At 36.3% G+C, this 15,000-nt stretch overlaps 9 non-coding genes across 9 annotated transcripts; all 9 read left to right on the top strand.

Annotated features, from left to right (window-relative positions):
* The first annotated feature begins 182 nt into the window (after positions 1 to 182).
* Positions 183 to 301, top strand: LOC113090501 (5S ribosomal RNA). The gene has a single exon (XR_003287122.1). It is a non-coding gene; the product is annotated as a 5S ribosomal RNA (ribosomal RNA).
* A 362-nt stretch (positions 302 to 663) lies between these two features.
* Positions 664 to 782, top strand: LOC113090507 (5S ribosomal RNA). Its single transcript, XR_003287129.1, has one exon. It is a non-coding gene; the product is annotated as a 5S ribosomal RNA (ribosomal RNA).
* A 786-nt stretch (positions 783 to 1,568) lies between these two features.
* LOC113090498 (5S ribosomal RNA) lies at positions 1,569 to 1,687 on the top strand. The gene has a single exon (XR_003287120.1). It is a non-coding gene; the product is annotated as a 5S ribosomal RNA (ribosomal RNA).
* An 8,615-nt stretch (positions 1,688 to 10,302) lies between these two features.
* Positions 10,303 to 10,421, top strand: LOC113090506 (5S ribosomal RNA). The gene has a single exon (XR_003287128.1). It is a non-coding gene; the product is annotated as a 5S ribosomal RNA (ribosomal RNA).
* Positions 10,422 to 10,790: 369 nt separating this feature from the next.
* Positions 10,791 to 10,909, top strand: LOC113090497 (5S ribosomal RNA). Its single transcript, XR_003287119.1, has one exon. It is a non-coding gene; the product is annotated as a 5S ribosomal RNA (ribosomal RNA).
* Positions 10,910 to 11,573: 664 nt separating this feature from the next.
* Positions 11,574 to 11,692, top strand: LOC113090500 (5S ribosomal RNA). Its single transcript, XR_003287121.1, has one exon. It is a non-coding gene; the product is annotated as a 5S ribosomal RNA (ribosomal RNA).
* A 363-nt stretch (positions 11,693 to 12,055) lies between these two features.
* Positions 12,056 to 12,175, top strand: LOC113090505 (5S ribosomal RNA). The gene has a single exon (XR_003287127.1). It is a non-coding gene; the product is annotated as a 5S ribosomal RNA (ribosomal RNA).
* Positions 12,176 to 12,956: 781 nt separating this feature from the next.
* LOC113090494 (5S ribosomal RNA) lies at positions 12,957 to 13,075 on the top strand. Its single transcript, XR_003287116.1, has one exon. It is a non-coding gene; the product is annotated as a 5S ribosomal RNA (ribosomal RNA).
* Positions 13,076 to 14,270: 1,195 nt separating this feature from the next.
* On the top strand, positions 14,271 to 14,389 carry LOC113090496 (5S ribosomal RNA). Its single transcript, XR_003287118.1, has one exon. It is a non-coding gene; the product is annotated as a 5S ribosomal RNA (ribosomal RNA).
* Positions 14,390 to 15,000: the final 611 nt, after the last annotated feature.

Below are 15,000 nucleotides of genomic sequence, written 5' to 3'. Positions count from 1 at the left end.
AAAAATAGAGTCAATGCCCGATCTCAAAATTTTAGCAGGTTTAGGTCTGGTTAGTACTTGGATGAGAGACCGCCTAGGAATACTAGGTGCTTTAAGTTTTTGGGTTTTCTTTCCTACTTATATAATGTACTGGCGAGTAGATTGGCTGATCTTTAAATAGCATTCTCTTTGCAGCAGTCTTCGCTTACGGACATACCAGCCTGGCTATGCCTGATCTCGTCTGATCTCGGAAGCTAAGCAGGTTTGGGCCTGGTTAGTACTTGGATGGGAGACCGCCTGGGAATACCAGGTACTGTAAGCTTTTTGGAAATTTTTCACTTAGTATATAATAATTTTGCCAAAAAATAGAGTCAATGCCCGATCTCTGAATATAAGCAGGTTTGGGCCAGGTTAGTACATGGATGGGAGACTGCCTGGGAATACCAGGTGCTTTAAATTTTTTGATATTTTTCACGAATTATATAATAATCTTGCAAAAAAAGAAAAAAGAGTCAATGCCCGATCTCTGAATTTTAGCAGGTTTAGGTCTAGTTAGTACTTGGATGAGAGACCGCCAAGGAATAGCAGGTGCTTTAAGTTTTTGGGTTTTCTTTCCTACTTATATAATGTACTGGCGAGTAGATTGGCGGATCTTTAAATAGCCTTCTCTTTGCAGCAGTCTTCGCTTACGGCCATACCAGCCTGGCTATGCCCGATCTCGTCTGATCTCGGAAGTTAAGCAGGTTTGGGCCTGGTTAGTACTTGGATGGGAGACCGCCTGGGAATACCAGGTACTGTAAGCTTTTTGGAAATTTTTCACTTAGTATATAATAATTTTGCTAAAAAATAGAGTCAATGCCCGATCTCTGAATATAAGCAGGTTTGGGCCAGGTTAGTACATGGATGGGAGACTGCCTGGGAATACCAGGTGCTTTAAATTTTTTGATATTTTTCACTAATTATATAATAATCTTGCAAAAAAAAAAAAAAAAAAAAAAAAAGAGTCAATGCCCGATCTCTGAATCTTAGCAGGTTAAGGTCTGGTTAGTACTTGAATGAGAGACCGCTAAGGAATACCAGGTGCTTTAAGCTTTTGGAATTTCTTCACTTAGTATATAATAAATTTGGCAAAAAATAGAGTCAATGCCCGATCTCTGAATATAAGCAGGTTTGGGCCAGGTTAGTACATGGATGGGAGACTGCCTGGGAATACCAGGTGCTTTCAATTTTTGGAATTTTTTCACTTAGTATATAATAAATTTGGCAAAAAATAGAGTCAATGCCCAATCTCTGAATATAAGCAGGTTTGGGCCAGGTTAGTACATGGATGAGAGACTGCCTGGGAATACCAGGTGCTTTAAATTTTTGGATATTTTTCACGAATTATATAATAATCTTGCAAAAACAGAAAAAAGAGTCAATGCCCGATCTCTGAATTTTAGCAGGTTTAGGTCTAGTTAGTACTTGGATGAGAGACCGCCAAGGAATAGCAGGTGCTTTAAGCTTTTGGGTTTTCTTTCCTACTTATATAATGTACTGGCGAGTAGATTGGCTGATCTTTAAATAGCCTTCTCTTTGCAGCAGTCTTCGCTTACGGCCATACCAGCCTGGCAATGCCCGAACTCGTCTGATCTCGGAAGTTAAGCAGGTTTGGGCCTGGTTAGTACTTGGATGGGAGACTGCCTGGGAATACCAGGTACTGTAAGCTTTTTTTTTTTTTTGAAAATTTTTCACTTAGTATATAATAATTTTGCAAAAAATAGAGTCAATGCCCGATCTCTGAATATAAGCAGGTTTGGGCCAGGTTAGTACATTGATGGGAGACTGCCTGGGAATACCAGGTGCTTTAATTTTTTGGATATTTTTCACGAATTATATAATAATCTTGCAAAAAAAAAAAAAAAAGAGACAATGCCCAATCTCTTAATCTTAGCAGGTTAATGTATGGTTAGTACTTGGTTGAAAGACCGCCTAGGAATACCAGGTGCTTAAAGCTTTTGGAATTTTTTCATTTAGTATACAATAAATTTGGCAAAAAATAGAGTCAATGCCCGATCTCAAAATTTTAGCAGGTTTAGGTCTGGTTAGTACTTGGATGAGAGACCGCCTAGGAATACTAGGTGCTTTAAGTTTTTGGGTTTTCTTTCCTACTTATATAATGTACTGGCGAGTAGATTGGCTGATCTTTAACCCTTTCGAGTCGATTAACGCATATATGCGTTTTGAGTCATTTTCACCCGATAACCCCGAAAAGAACTTAAATTACACTCTCAGTTTTAATCGTACAGATAAGAGCAATACATCAATCGAATCTGTAAAGGGTCTAGTTTTTTTTGGATACAGACATAATAACAAAAAACCTTTGTGCACTTATAAAATAAAGATAACAAACAAGGTGCGCGTCTACAGTCTTTGTCTCCGCTGATCGTCATGTACAAACATTTCATTAAAATGAACTGTAACTCCGTGAATACTCAACAAAGAGACATGAGAGAGATATCTATAGAAAGCCTGGAATGTCTACTTTTAAACTAAACAAGTGCTGCCGAAAACAAATATTCTGAGATAAAGTAATCCATATGAAAACAACGCAATGTCTGTTTTTCATATATCCGCTCATTATATCTAATGTGACCACGCCCCCGCGCTTAACGCGCTATTCAGATTCAAACTGAAGAGCGCGGCTTGAATACGCCCACACAGAAGAAAAAGCAGCCAGACTATTCTTCAAGTTTTTATTTTATTTTACTGTTTGCTTCGCGATGAGAGGACTAAGACATAATTCACCCCAAAAAGATGTGATGTGGTTGAGGATTTGAGAAATGGATTTCCTCAGAAAAAAGAATGAAGCACTTTATTCAGCAGAGATCATAAACATGAGTAAGTCTCTTTTTATTTATTTGTACTAGTTTTCACATAACGTGTAAACATTTTACTAGTTAGACTTTTTCCAAATACTTTTTCCAAACTATAATTCCTGACTAAATGTATAATCAAGTGAAACATTATGAAGTTTCAATAACAATACTATACCATTCAAAAGCTTGATGTAAATAATATAAATGTGACAAATAGAGATAACTCTAACAAATGTAAAAACAATGCAGTTCTTTCGATTTATTCCCCCTAAAAAAACCTGAAAAATATTATCAGCTCTTTTCAACATTAATAATAATAATAATAATAATAATAATAATAATAATGATAATAAATGGGGTTTATTTGGTAGAAAATAAGATTGTTAAAAGGATTTCTGAAGGATTGTGTGACTAGAGAAAGGATGCCAAAAAATTTGAAAGTCAGCTTTGATTGTTCCTAATAAAATGTTTAACTGCTCCCCCAAGTGGATATTAAATTATGTTGTGGGATAATTAAATATATTCTTAATAAACTACAAACATAAAATTATATACTTTTATTTTGTTCTCTTTCTTGTAAGTCCTCCCTCACAGTGGCACAGTTGAATGAGAGGCTCATTATGCAGCTCATTATGCAGGCCTTTGTCCTCTCAGGTGTAAATCACAATGATATTCATGATAGTTGACGCCTACTCGCATATGACTTTTACCAACAAAAAGTGTTTTAGAAAATTTAAATCAATATATTGTTTTCTGTGAGTGAGTAAACAAGATGATTTTCACATCATTTAGAAAGAAAAATTCTAGGCTACAAGCTCCAGTTCTCAACTTTTCCGGCAACCAATTTTATGTATGTGTTTTATTGCCTTATGCAAGTGATTTAACATTTTTAGTTTTTCACTAACCATGCATAACATTTTTTTTCTCAAAAATACAATCATGTACATGCATGGGTTTCACATATTATTATAGCCCAGTTTGTGCTGATTACAGTGATATTAGACTTTACCCATTTAGATATTTATAAGAAACTGAAAAAAGCACAAATGTCAGGGCATGACAAAACTTCTCAAGGCCCCAAAAATACCCTTAGACTCCAGAGGGTTAAATAGCATTCTCTTTGCAGCAGTCTTCGCTTACGGCCATACCAACCTGGCAACGCTAGAGTGCTAGCAGGAAATGAGGTGGCAGTAGTGGGTGAGAGTAGGCTCACCATTGTTGTTTGTAAACCCATTTTTTGTTTAAAGTTAGCTTTTTTTCTGTTTTGTTTTGTTTTTAAGTTCAAACACTTCCCAGCAGCCTAGGCTGTCTGGGGAGGATTTTTATTTTTGGAGGTTTTGTTTTGTTATTTTTTCAAAATTGGACTGATTACATGGAAATGAACAAGGAAATGGCAGGAGAAAGACGCAGGGACTTTGACACGGAAAACACTACAGGACAATGGCTTGGATACAACGAGGCAAAGAAAATGATTATTTATTCAAAGGAAGCAACTGTAATTGTGGATCTGGCAGAGGTGAGAGATGGATCGGTGCAGGATATTATCAAAGAAGTGAATGAAAAAATTGGAGGAGGAAAGATTTTGGCGATAAGACCAAGACAAGGCAAAGAATTCGAGATCACATTATCAAATGAGGAGGAGTGTGAAAAGCTAGAGGATGGACTAAGAATCAAGCAACAATTTTGTGAGATTAGAAAGCTACAAGTAAGAGAATATGTTGTTTCTTTTATGCATTTGCCTGCATATGTTGATGACCAGGATATATTAGATAAATTGGAGGCATGGGGTGTAACTCCCTCAACCAACATTAAGAGAAGAACATATCCGGGTACTGAAATAGCAGATGGTACGAGATATGTAAAGGTCAGGTTCCCAAAGGAAGTTGTATCTCTACCATATAGCAGCAAGTTTGAGACTGCTGAGGGCACACAGTACTTTCGGATTATACACGATCGGCAGGTGAAAACCTGTAGATTGTGTATGGATCCAGGACATGTATTTAAAGATTGCCCGGACTTTATTTGTTACCAGTGCAAAGAGCAGGGGCACTTGGCAAGAAGCTGCAATGCAGTGAAGTGCCCGGAATGTAGGAAAGTGTTGGTGAGGTGCGAATGTTGGATGGGGGAGGGAGAAAATAGTAGTGAACAAGAAACAGATATGGTTGTTAATGTGGGTGGGCAAAAGCAGAGGGAAACCGAGATGGACAATGTTTTAAACAAGGAGATGGAAGATTGTGGACTGGGAGAGGAAAATGAAGAGGAAGAACATCAAGCAGACACAGGAGGAGAGGAAAAAGAAAATGATGGAGAAAAAACAATATCACAAGGGACGGTGCAAAGGACCATGGAAATAAGCAAAGAACAGGAGGAACAAAAAAACAATGAGGAAGATTATCAGGAGGGGAGAATGGAGAGAAAAGGAGAAGAGAAACACTGTGGACTGAGAGAGGACAATGGAGAGAAAGAACATCAGGGGGACACAGGAGAAAAGAAGAAAGAACTAGATGGAGAAATAACAACATCTCAATGGACTGTGCAAAAGACTATGGATATGAGCGAGGAACATGGGGAACAACAAAACGACGAGGAAGGTTATCAGGAGAGGAGAATGGAGAGAAAAGGAGAAGAGAAACGTAGGAAAGAACGAGAAGGAATACAAAGAAGAAGAACTTTAAAGGTAACACCCAATATAGACATTGCAAAGAAAAGATTTTTAAGGCAAGGAATATTAAAAGACAAGGAGGGTTGTGAGAACAGATTTGATGTACTGAGAGATATGGAGCATGACTGAAAAAAAAAAATGAAATGTTTTAATTATTTATTTTATATTGTTTTTATGTTTTTAAGAGTTGTTTCATTTAATGCACGAGGTTTAATGGATGTGGAGAAATTTGAAAATATGAGGGAATTATGTAGAGGGGTGGATGTATTTGTATTACAAGAAACGAATTGGAAAAATTATTGTGTTAAAAGGTTTGAAAATTTATGGGATGGGAATATACATTGTAATAATGGTACAGAGAAAACTGGGAAAGGGGTTGCTATTTTAATAAGAAGAGAGGTGTGTGAAAAAGAAAGTGTGGTGTTTAATGATGGAGCAGGGAAATGTTTAGCTGTTGAAATAGAAAAAGGAAATGAGAGATGTACAATATGTAACATACATGCTCCAAATGAAGAAAAGCAAAAGGTGGAATTTTTTAAAACAATATCTGCAAATGTAAGAATTAATGAAAGGGTGATTTTAATGGGGGATTTTAATACTGTTTTTACAGAATTAGACTTAGCAAGTAATATGGTTTTTAAGGCTGATAAGGGAAGGGAGGAGTTGAACAAACTGATGGGGGATTTTAAATTGATTGATGTGTGGAGAGAAAGAAATAGAACGAGTAGGCAATTTTCAAGAAGACAATTTGTTTTAAAAGAACTGAAACAAAGTAGGATTGATTATATTTTATGTACAGAGGAAATGCAAGGGAATATTACTAATGTTTATTATAAACGAGTTGGTCTTAGTGATCATTCTCTCTTATTTTTAACATTAGATTCTTCAAGTGTGAAAAGGGGAGGGGGAGTGTGGGTTTTAAATGCAAAGATTTTAAAGAGTAATGCATATCAGGAAAGTATTAAAGGGATTGTGGAAGAAAGCAAAATTAATAGAATGTATAGGGAAGAGAAAAGAGTATGGTGGGATAGTGTTAAGTGGGAAATAAAGACATGTTCAATAGAATACAGAAAAAATGTCAGAAAATTAGAAAGACAGAAGGAAACCGAATTAACCAAACTCCTGAATAATGAGTTAAGTAAAGTGTCAGAAAGCAATGGAAAAGAGGAAATTGAAAAAATAATAATGCTACAAGATAAATTAAAGATATTAGAAGAGGAAAAATGTAAGGGTGCAATTATAAGAAGTAAAGCAAAATATGCAGTAGAGGGAGAAAGATGCACAAAATTTTTCTTTAATTTAGAACAAAATAGGCAGAAGGCTGATCTATTGAAAGAAGTCTTAAATAAAAAAGGGGAAATAGAAACAGAAACTAAAGAAATTTTGAAAACAGTAAAGCAATATTACATGGACATGTTTAAGGGACAAGGTATAGGAAAAAATGATGAGGAGTTTTTGATTAAACAAATTAAATCTAAGTTAAGAGGTGAGGACAGGATTTTGTGTGATGAAGAAATTAAGGAAGAAGAAATAGATATTGCAATTCAACAGTTAAAACCTGGAAAGAGCCCTGGTGTGGATGGTTTGACTAATGAATTTTATAAAACTTTTAGAGAAATGTTAGTGCCAATTTTAAAAGAAGTTTTTGAAGAAATTTTCAAGAAGGGGGTGTTGAGTGAAAAAATGAAGATAGGCGTGGTAAAAATGATTTACAAAAAAAGCGGTAATCCAAAAGATCTTAAAAATTTTAGACCTATATCCATGTTGAATACAGATTTTAAAATATTAGCAAAAGTATTAGCAAACAGATTAAAAAAGGTTTTACCAAAAATAATAAAAACAACACAGGCATACGGGGTGCAAGGAAGAGATATAGTAGATGTGGTTAAAAGTATAAGAGACACAATTTATTATATGAAGGAGAAGGGAAAGGGGGGATTTTTAATAAGTGTGGATTTAGAAAAGGCATTTGACAGGGTAGAGCATGAGTTTTTATTTGATGTTCTTAAGGCTTTTGGTTTTGGAGAAAATTTTAGAAAATGGATTTGGATTTTTTACTCAGATGTGTTAACATGCATAAAATGCAATGGTTTTTTAACGGATTGTTTTCAACCAACAAGGTCGATCAGGCAAGGATGCCCACTGTCTGCCTTACTTTACTCTCTGGTAGCTGAGCCACTTGGTTTGGCTATTAAGGCAGACAGAGAAATCAAAGGAATACAAATAAAGAACCATTTCCAAAGAGAAGCAGTGTATCAGTATGCAGATGATACAACCTTGTTGGTAGAAGACATCCAAAGTATTGATAGGGCAATGGGGATTTTAGAAAGATATTGTAAAGGGTCGGGAGCCAAAGTAAATGTGGGGAAAAGTGTGTGTATGAGGATTGGCAGAGTAGAGGAAATACCGCAGCATATACAATTCAAGGAGGAAATGCAGCACATCAAGATTTTGGGGTTGTGGGTTGGTATTGATTCTAATAAGGCAGACACTTTGAATTGGGAAGGTGTTTTAAATGGAATTGGAAAAAGACTGAGATTTTGGCAAATTAGAGATTTAAAGCTAAGGGGGAAAGTTTTAATTATAAATTCATTGATGCTGTCGAAAGTCTGGTATGTGTTGGGAGTAACCCCATTGCCTCATCTGTACTACAAAAAAATGAAAGAATTGGTTTTAAAGTTTTTATGGGGAAATGGAAGGGCTAAGATTGCATATGATGCATTACTTGGAAACATAAAGGAGGGAGGATTGGGACTTTTAGATCCATTTTTAAGAATGAGAACGCTGAGAATTAAAACAGTTCAGAAGTTTCTAGAGAGCAAAAGTGATGTAATTTGGAAAAGAGTCATGGAATATTACCTGGAAAAATGTAATATGGGATGTAATGTTTTATGGATGAAAATGAAAAGCTGGATGTTAAAAGGTTTGCCATGTTTTTATGTGGAGGTTTTGGAATCATGGGGGGAATTTTTAGAAAATGTACTGATTTTACCTAAAGGAAGGGCCCAGCTTTTAGAACAACCATTGTTTTTAAATCCGAATATCATAAGGGACGGTAAGGTCATGTATTATAAAGAATGGTGGGATTGTGGTTTGAGACAAATAAAAGATCTATTGTATGAGGTGATAGAGGGTTATGTACCTTTACAGGCAGTTGTGGATGCATTGAGAGAGGGGGGCAAAAGGGCGTGGAGAAGGAAGTTAGAAGGACAATATGAGGATTTAAAGAAAGCGATACCAAAGGACTGGATTGAAAGAATTGAAAACTATGAGAGTGGGGATGAGAATAAATTTCCAGATGTATTTTTTAAAAGGTTAAATGGGGAAAACGTTCATTTTAATTTATGCAAAGTAAGGAATGTGTATAGTATTTTTAGGTCTATCGCTTTTACAAAACCAGTAGCTTTGAACTACTGGAAAGAAAGATATGATGACTTAAATGAAAATGAAATTTGGGGAAACGTGAGGTTGAAATATATGGAACCAATTTTAAAGAATTTTAATTATTTATTGAGACACAATTGTATATTAACAGAGATGAGATTACATAAAATAGGAATTCAAAATGATGCAAAGTGTAAAGTGTGTATGAAAGAAAAGGAAGGACTGTTACATCTGTTTTTTTATTGTGAAAGGTTAGATGATTTTATGAGAAAAATGAAGGAAATTGCAAAATAAATTTTGGAGGGGAAGTATGATGAGGACCAAAAGAAGTGGGAAACAATGTTTTTATTTGGTCATAATGACTGTAATATGTATACCTTTAATTTATGTGTAACAATAGCAAAGTATGTAATATGGTTGAGAAGAAACATGGCGAAATATGATGGGAAAAATGTTGATGTGTGGATAATCTTTAAAAACAGGATGGAATACTCTGTGAGACTGTTATGGAATTATTTCTCAATGGAAAACAAAGAGGATGATTTTATAGAAATGATTGTAAGAGGGAATCCAATGTTGGAAATGAAAGAAAATGGTGTAAACTGGCTATGGGGGAAATATGAATAATAATGTCATGGATTGTAACTGTATGAAACAAATTAAATGAATGTAAATTTTTTATAATAAAAAAAAAAATAATAATCTCGTCTGATCTCGGAAGCTAAGCAGGTTTGGGCCTGGTTAGTACTTGGATGGGAGACCGCCTAGGAATACCAGGTGCTTAAAGCTTTTGGAATTTTTTCACTTAGTATACAATAAATTTGGCAAAAAATAGAGTCAATGCCCGATCTCTGAATCTTAGCAGGTTAAGGTCTGGTTAGTACTTGAATGAGAGACCGCCAAGGAATACCAGGTGCTTTAAGCTTTTGGAATTTCTTCACTTAGTATATAATAAATTTGGCAAAAAATAGAGTCAATGCCCAATCTCTGAATATAAGCAGGTTTGGGCCAGGTTAGTACATGGATGGGAGACTGCCTGGGAATACCAGGTGCTTTAAATTTTTGGAATTTTTTCACTTAGTATATAATAAATTTGGCAAAAAATAGAGTCAATGCCCGATCTCTGAATATAAGCAGGATTGGGCCAGGTTAGTACATGGATGGCAGACTGCCTGGGAATACCAGGTGCTTTAAATTTTGGATATTTTCACGAATTATATAATAATCTTGCAAAAAAGAAAAAAGAGTCAATGCACGATCTCTGAATTTTAGCATGTTTAGGTCTAGTTAGTACTTGGATGAGAGACCGCCAAGGAATAGCAGGTGCTTTAAGCTTTTGGGTTTTCTTTCCTACTTATATAATGTACTGGCGAGTAGATTGGCTGATCTTTAAATAGCCTTCTCTTTGCAGCAGTCTTCGCTTACGGCCATACCAGCCTGGCTATGCCCGATCTCGTCTGATCTCGGAAGTTAAGCAGGTTTGGGCCTGGTTAGTACTTGGATGGGAGACCGCCTGGGAATACCAGGTACTGTAAGCTTTTTGGAAATTTTTCACTTAGTATATAATAATTTTGCTAAAAAATAGAGTCAATGCCCGATCTCTGAATATAAGCAGGTTTGGGCCAGGTTAGTACATGGATGGGAGACTGCCTGGGAATACCAGGTGCTTTAAATTTTTGGATATTTTTCACTAATTATATAATAATCTTGCAAAAAAAAAACAGAAAAAAAGAGTCAATGCCCGATCTTTGAATTTTAGCAGGTTTAGGTCTAGTTAGTACTTGGATGAGAGACCGCTAAGGAATAGCAGGTGCTTTAAAGCTTTTGGGTTTTCTTTCCTACTTATATAATGTACTGGCGAGTAGATTGGCTGATCTTTAAATAGCCTTCTCTTTGCAGCAGTCTTCGCTTACGGCCATACCAGCCTGGCAATGCCCGATCTCGTCTGATCTCGGAAGTTAAGCAGGTTTGGGACTGGTTAGTACTTGGATGGGAGACCGCCTGGGAATACCAGGTACTGTAAGCTTTTTTTTTTTTTTTGAAAATTTTTAACTTAGTATATAATAATTTTGCAAAAAATAGAGTCAATGCCCGATCTCTGAATATAAGCAGGTTTGGGCCAGGTTAGTACATTGATGGGAGACTGCCTGGGAATACCAGGTGCTTTAAATTTTTGGATATTTTTCACGAATTATATAATAATCTTGCAAAAAAAAAAAACAAAAAAAAAAGAGACAATGCCCAATCTCTTAATCTTAGCAGGTTAATGTATGGTTAGTACTTGGTTGAAAGACCGCCTAGGAATACCAGGTGCTTAAAGCTTTTGGAATTTTTTCACTTAGTATATAATAAATTTGGCAAAAAATAGAGTCAATGCCCGATCTCTGAATATAAGCAGGTTTGGGCCAGGTTAGTACATGGATGGGAGACTGCCTGGGAATACCAGGTGCTTTAAATTTTTGGATATTTTTCACGAATTATATAATAATCTTGCAAAAAAAAAACAAAAAAAAAAGAGTCAATGCCCGATCTCTGAATTTTAGCAGGTTTAGGTCTGGTTAGTACTTGGATGAGAGACCGCCTAGGAATACTAGGTGCTTTAAGTTTTTGGGTTTTCTTTCCTACTTATATAATGTACTGGCGAGTAGATTGGCTGATCTTTAAATAGCATTCTCTTTGCAGCAGTCTTCGCTTACGGACATACCAGCCTGGCTATGCCTGATCTCGTCTGATCTCGGAAGCTAAGCAGGTTTGGGCCTGGTTAGTACTTGGATGGGAGACCACCTGGGAATACCAGGTACTGTAAGCTTTTTGGAAATTTTTCACTTAGTATATAATAATTTTGCCAAAAATAGAGTCAATGCCCGATCTCTGAATATAAGCAGGTTTGGGCCAGGTTAGTACATGGATGGGAGACTGCCTGGGAATACCAGGTGCTTTAAATTTTGGATATTTTTCACGAATTATATAATAATCTTGCAAAAAAAGAAAAAAGAGTCCAATGCCCGATCTCTGAATTTTAGCAGGTTTAGGTCTAGTTAGTACTTGGATGAGAGACCGCCAAGGAATAGCAGGTGCTTTAAGCTTTTTGGGTTTTCTTTCCTACTTATATAATGTACTGCGCGAGTAGATTGGCTGATCTTTAAATAGCCTTCTCTTTGCAGCAGTCTTCGCTTACGGGCCATACCAGCCTGGCTATGCCCGATCTTGTCTGATCTCGGAAGTTAAGCAGGTTTGGGCCTGGTTAGTACTTGGATGGGAGATCGCCTGGGAATACCAGGTACTGTAAGCTTTTTGGAAAATTTTCACTTAGTATATAATAATTTTGCTAAAAAATAGAGTCAATGCCCGATCTCTGAATATAAGCAGGTTTGGGCCAGGTTAGTACATGGATGGGAGACTGCCTGGGAATACCAGGTGCTTTAAATTTTGGATATTTTTCACTAATTATATAATAATCTTGCAACAAAAAAACAAAAAAAAAAGAGTCAATGCCCGATCTCTGAATCTTAGCAGGTTAAGGTCTGGTTAGTACTTGAATGAGAGACCGCCAAGGAATACCAGGTGCTTTAAGCTTTTGGAATTTCTTCACTAAGTATATAATAAATTTGGCAAAAAATAGAGTCATAACCCGATCTCTGAATATAAGCAGGTTTGGGCAGGTTTAGTACATGGATGGGAGACTGCCTGGGAATACCAGGTGCTTTAAATTTTTGGAATTTTTTTCACTTAGTATATAATAAATTTGGCAAAAAATAGAGTCAATGCCAATCTCTGAATATAAGCAGGTTTGGGCCAGGTTAAGTACATGGATGAGAGACTGCCTGGGAATACCAGGTGCTTTAAATTTTTGGATATTTTTCACGAATTATATAATAATCTTGCAAAAACAGAAAAAAAGAGTCAATGCCGATCTCTGAATTTTAGCAGGTTTAGGTCTAGTTAGTACTTGGATGAGAGACCACCAAGGAATAGCAGGGCTTTAAGCTTTTGGGTTTTCTTTCCTACTTATATAATGTACTGGCGAGTAGATTGGCTGATCTTTAAATAGCCTTCTCTTTGCAGCAGTCTTCGCTTACGGCCATACCAGCCTGGCAATGCCCGATCTCGTCTGATCTCGGAAGTTAAGCAGGTTTGGGCCTGGTTAGTACTTGGATGGGAGACCGCCTGGGAATACCAGGTACTGTAAGCTTTTTTTGGAAATTTTTCACTTAGTATATAATAATTTTGCCAAAAAATAGAGTCAATGCCCGATCTCTGAATATAAGCAGGTTTGGGCCAGGTTAGTACATGGATGGGAGACTGCCCTGGGAATACCAGGTGCTATAAATTTTTGGATATTTTTTCACGAATTATATAATAATCTTGCAAAAAAAAAAAAAAAAGAGTCAATGCCCGATCTCTGAAGTCTTACAGGTAAGGGTCTGGTTAGTACTTGAATGAGAAGACGCAAGGAATACCAGGTGCTTTAAGCTTTTGGAATTTCTTCACTTAGTATATAATAAATTTTGGCAAAAATAGATCAATGCCGATCTCTGAATATAAGCAGGTTTGGGCCAGGTTAGTACATGGATGGGAGGACTGCCTGGGAATACCAGGTGCTTTAAATTTTTGGAATTTTTTCACTTAGTATATAATAAATTTGGGCAAAAAATAGAGTCAATGCCCCGATCTCTGAATATAAGCCAGGTTTGGCCAGGTTAGTACATGGATGAGAGACTGCCTGGAATACCAGGTGCTTTAAATTTTTGGATATTTTTCACCGAATTATATAATAATCTTGCAAAAAAAAAAAAAAAAGAGTTCAATGCCGATCTCTGAATCTTAGCAGGTTAAGGTCTGGTTAGTACTTGAATGAGAGACCGCCAAGAATACCAGGTGCTTTAAGCTTTTGGAATTTCTTCACTAAGTATATAATAAATTTGGGCAAAAAATAGAGTCAATGCCCGATCTTTGAATATAAGAAGGTTTGGGCCAGGTTAGTACTGGATGGGAAACTGCCTGGGAATACCAGGTGCTTTAATTTTTGGAATTTTTTCACTTAGTATATAATAAATTTGGCAAAAAATAGAGTCAATGCCAATCTCTGAATATAAGCAGGTTTGGGCCAGGTTAGTACATGGATGAGAGACTGCCTGGGAATACCAGGTGCTTTAAATTTTTGGATATTTTTCACGAATTATATAATAATCTTGCGAAAACAGAAAAAAAGAGTCAATGCCCGATCTCTGAATTTTAGCAGGTTTAGGTCTAGTTAGTACTTGGAATGAGAGACCGCCAAGGAATAGCAGGTGCTTTAAGCTTTTGGGTTTTCTTTCCTACTTATATAATGTACTGGCGAGTAGATTGGCTGATCTTTAAATAGCCTTCTCTTTGCAGCAGTCTTCGCTTACGGCCATACCAGCCTGGCAATGCCCGATCTCGTCTGATCTCGGAAGTTAAGCAGGTTTGGGACTGGTTAGTACTTGGATGGGAGACCGCCTGGGAATACCAGGTACTGTAAGCTTTTTTTTTTTTTTGAAAATTTTTAACTTTAGTATATAATAATTTTGCCAAAAAAATAGAGTCAATGCCCGATCTCCTGAATATAAGCAGGTTTGGGCCAGGTTAGTACATTGATGGGAGACTGCCTGGGAATACCAGGTGCTTTAAATTTTTTGGATATTTTTCACGAATTATATAATAATCTTGCAAAAAAAAAAACAACAAAAAAAAAAAGAGACAATGCCCAATCTCTTAATCTTAGCAGGTTAATGTAATGGTTAGTACTTGGTTGAAAGACCGCCTAGGAATACCAGGTGCTTAAAGCTTTTGGAATTTTTTCACTTAGTATATAATAATTTGGCAAAAAATAGAGTCAATGCCCCGATCTCTGAATATAAGCAGGTTTGGGCAGGTTAGTACATGGATGGAGACTGCCTGGGAATACCAGGTAGCTTTAAATTTTTGGATATTTTTTCACGGAATTATATAATAATCTTGCAAAAAAAAAAAAAAAAAAAAAAAAAAGAGTCAATGCCCATCTCTGAATTTTAGCAGGTTTAGGTATGGTTAGTACTTGGTTGAAAGACCGCCTAGGAATACCAGGTGCTTATAGCTTTTGGAATTTTTTCACTT

Source organism: Carassius auratus, unplaced genomic scaffold (genome assembly GCF_003368295.1).
Source record: "Carassius auratus strain Wakin unplaced genomic scaffold, ASM336829v1 scaf_tig00056067, whole genome shotgun sequence".
NCBI lineage: Eukaryota > Metazoa > Chordata > Actinopteri > Cypriniformes > Cyprinidae > Carassius > Carassius auratus.
This window is presented reverse-complemented; position numbering and strand designations above follow the sequence as displayed.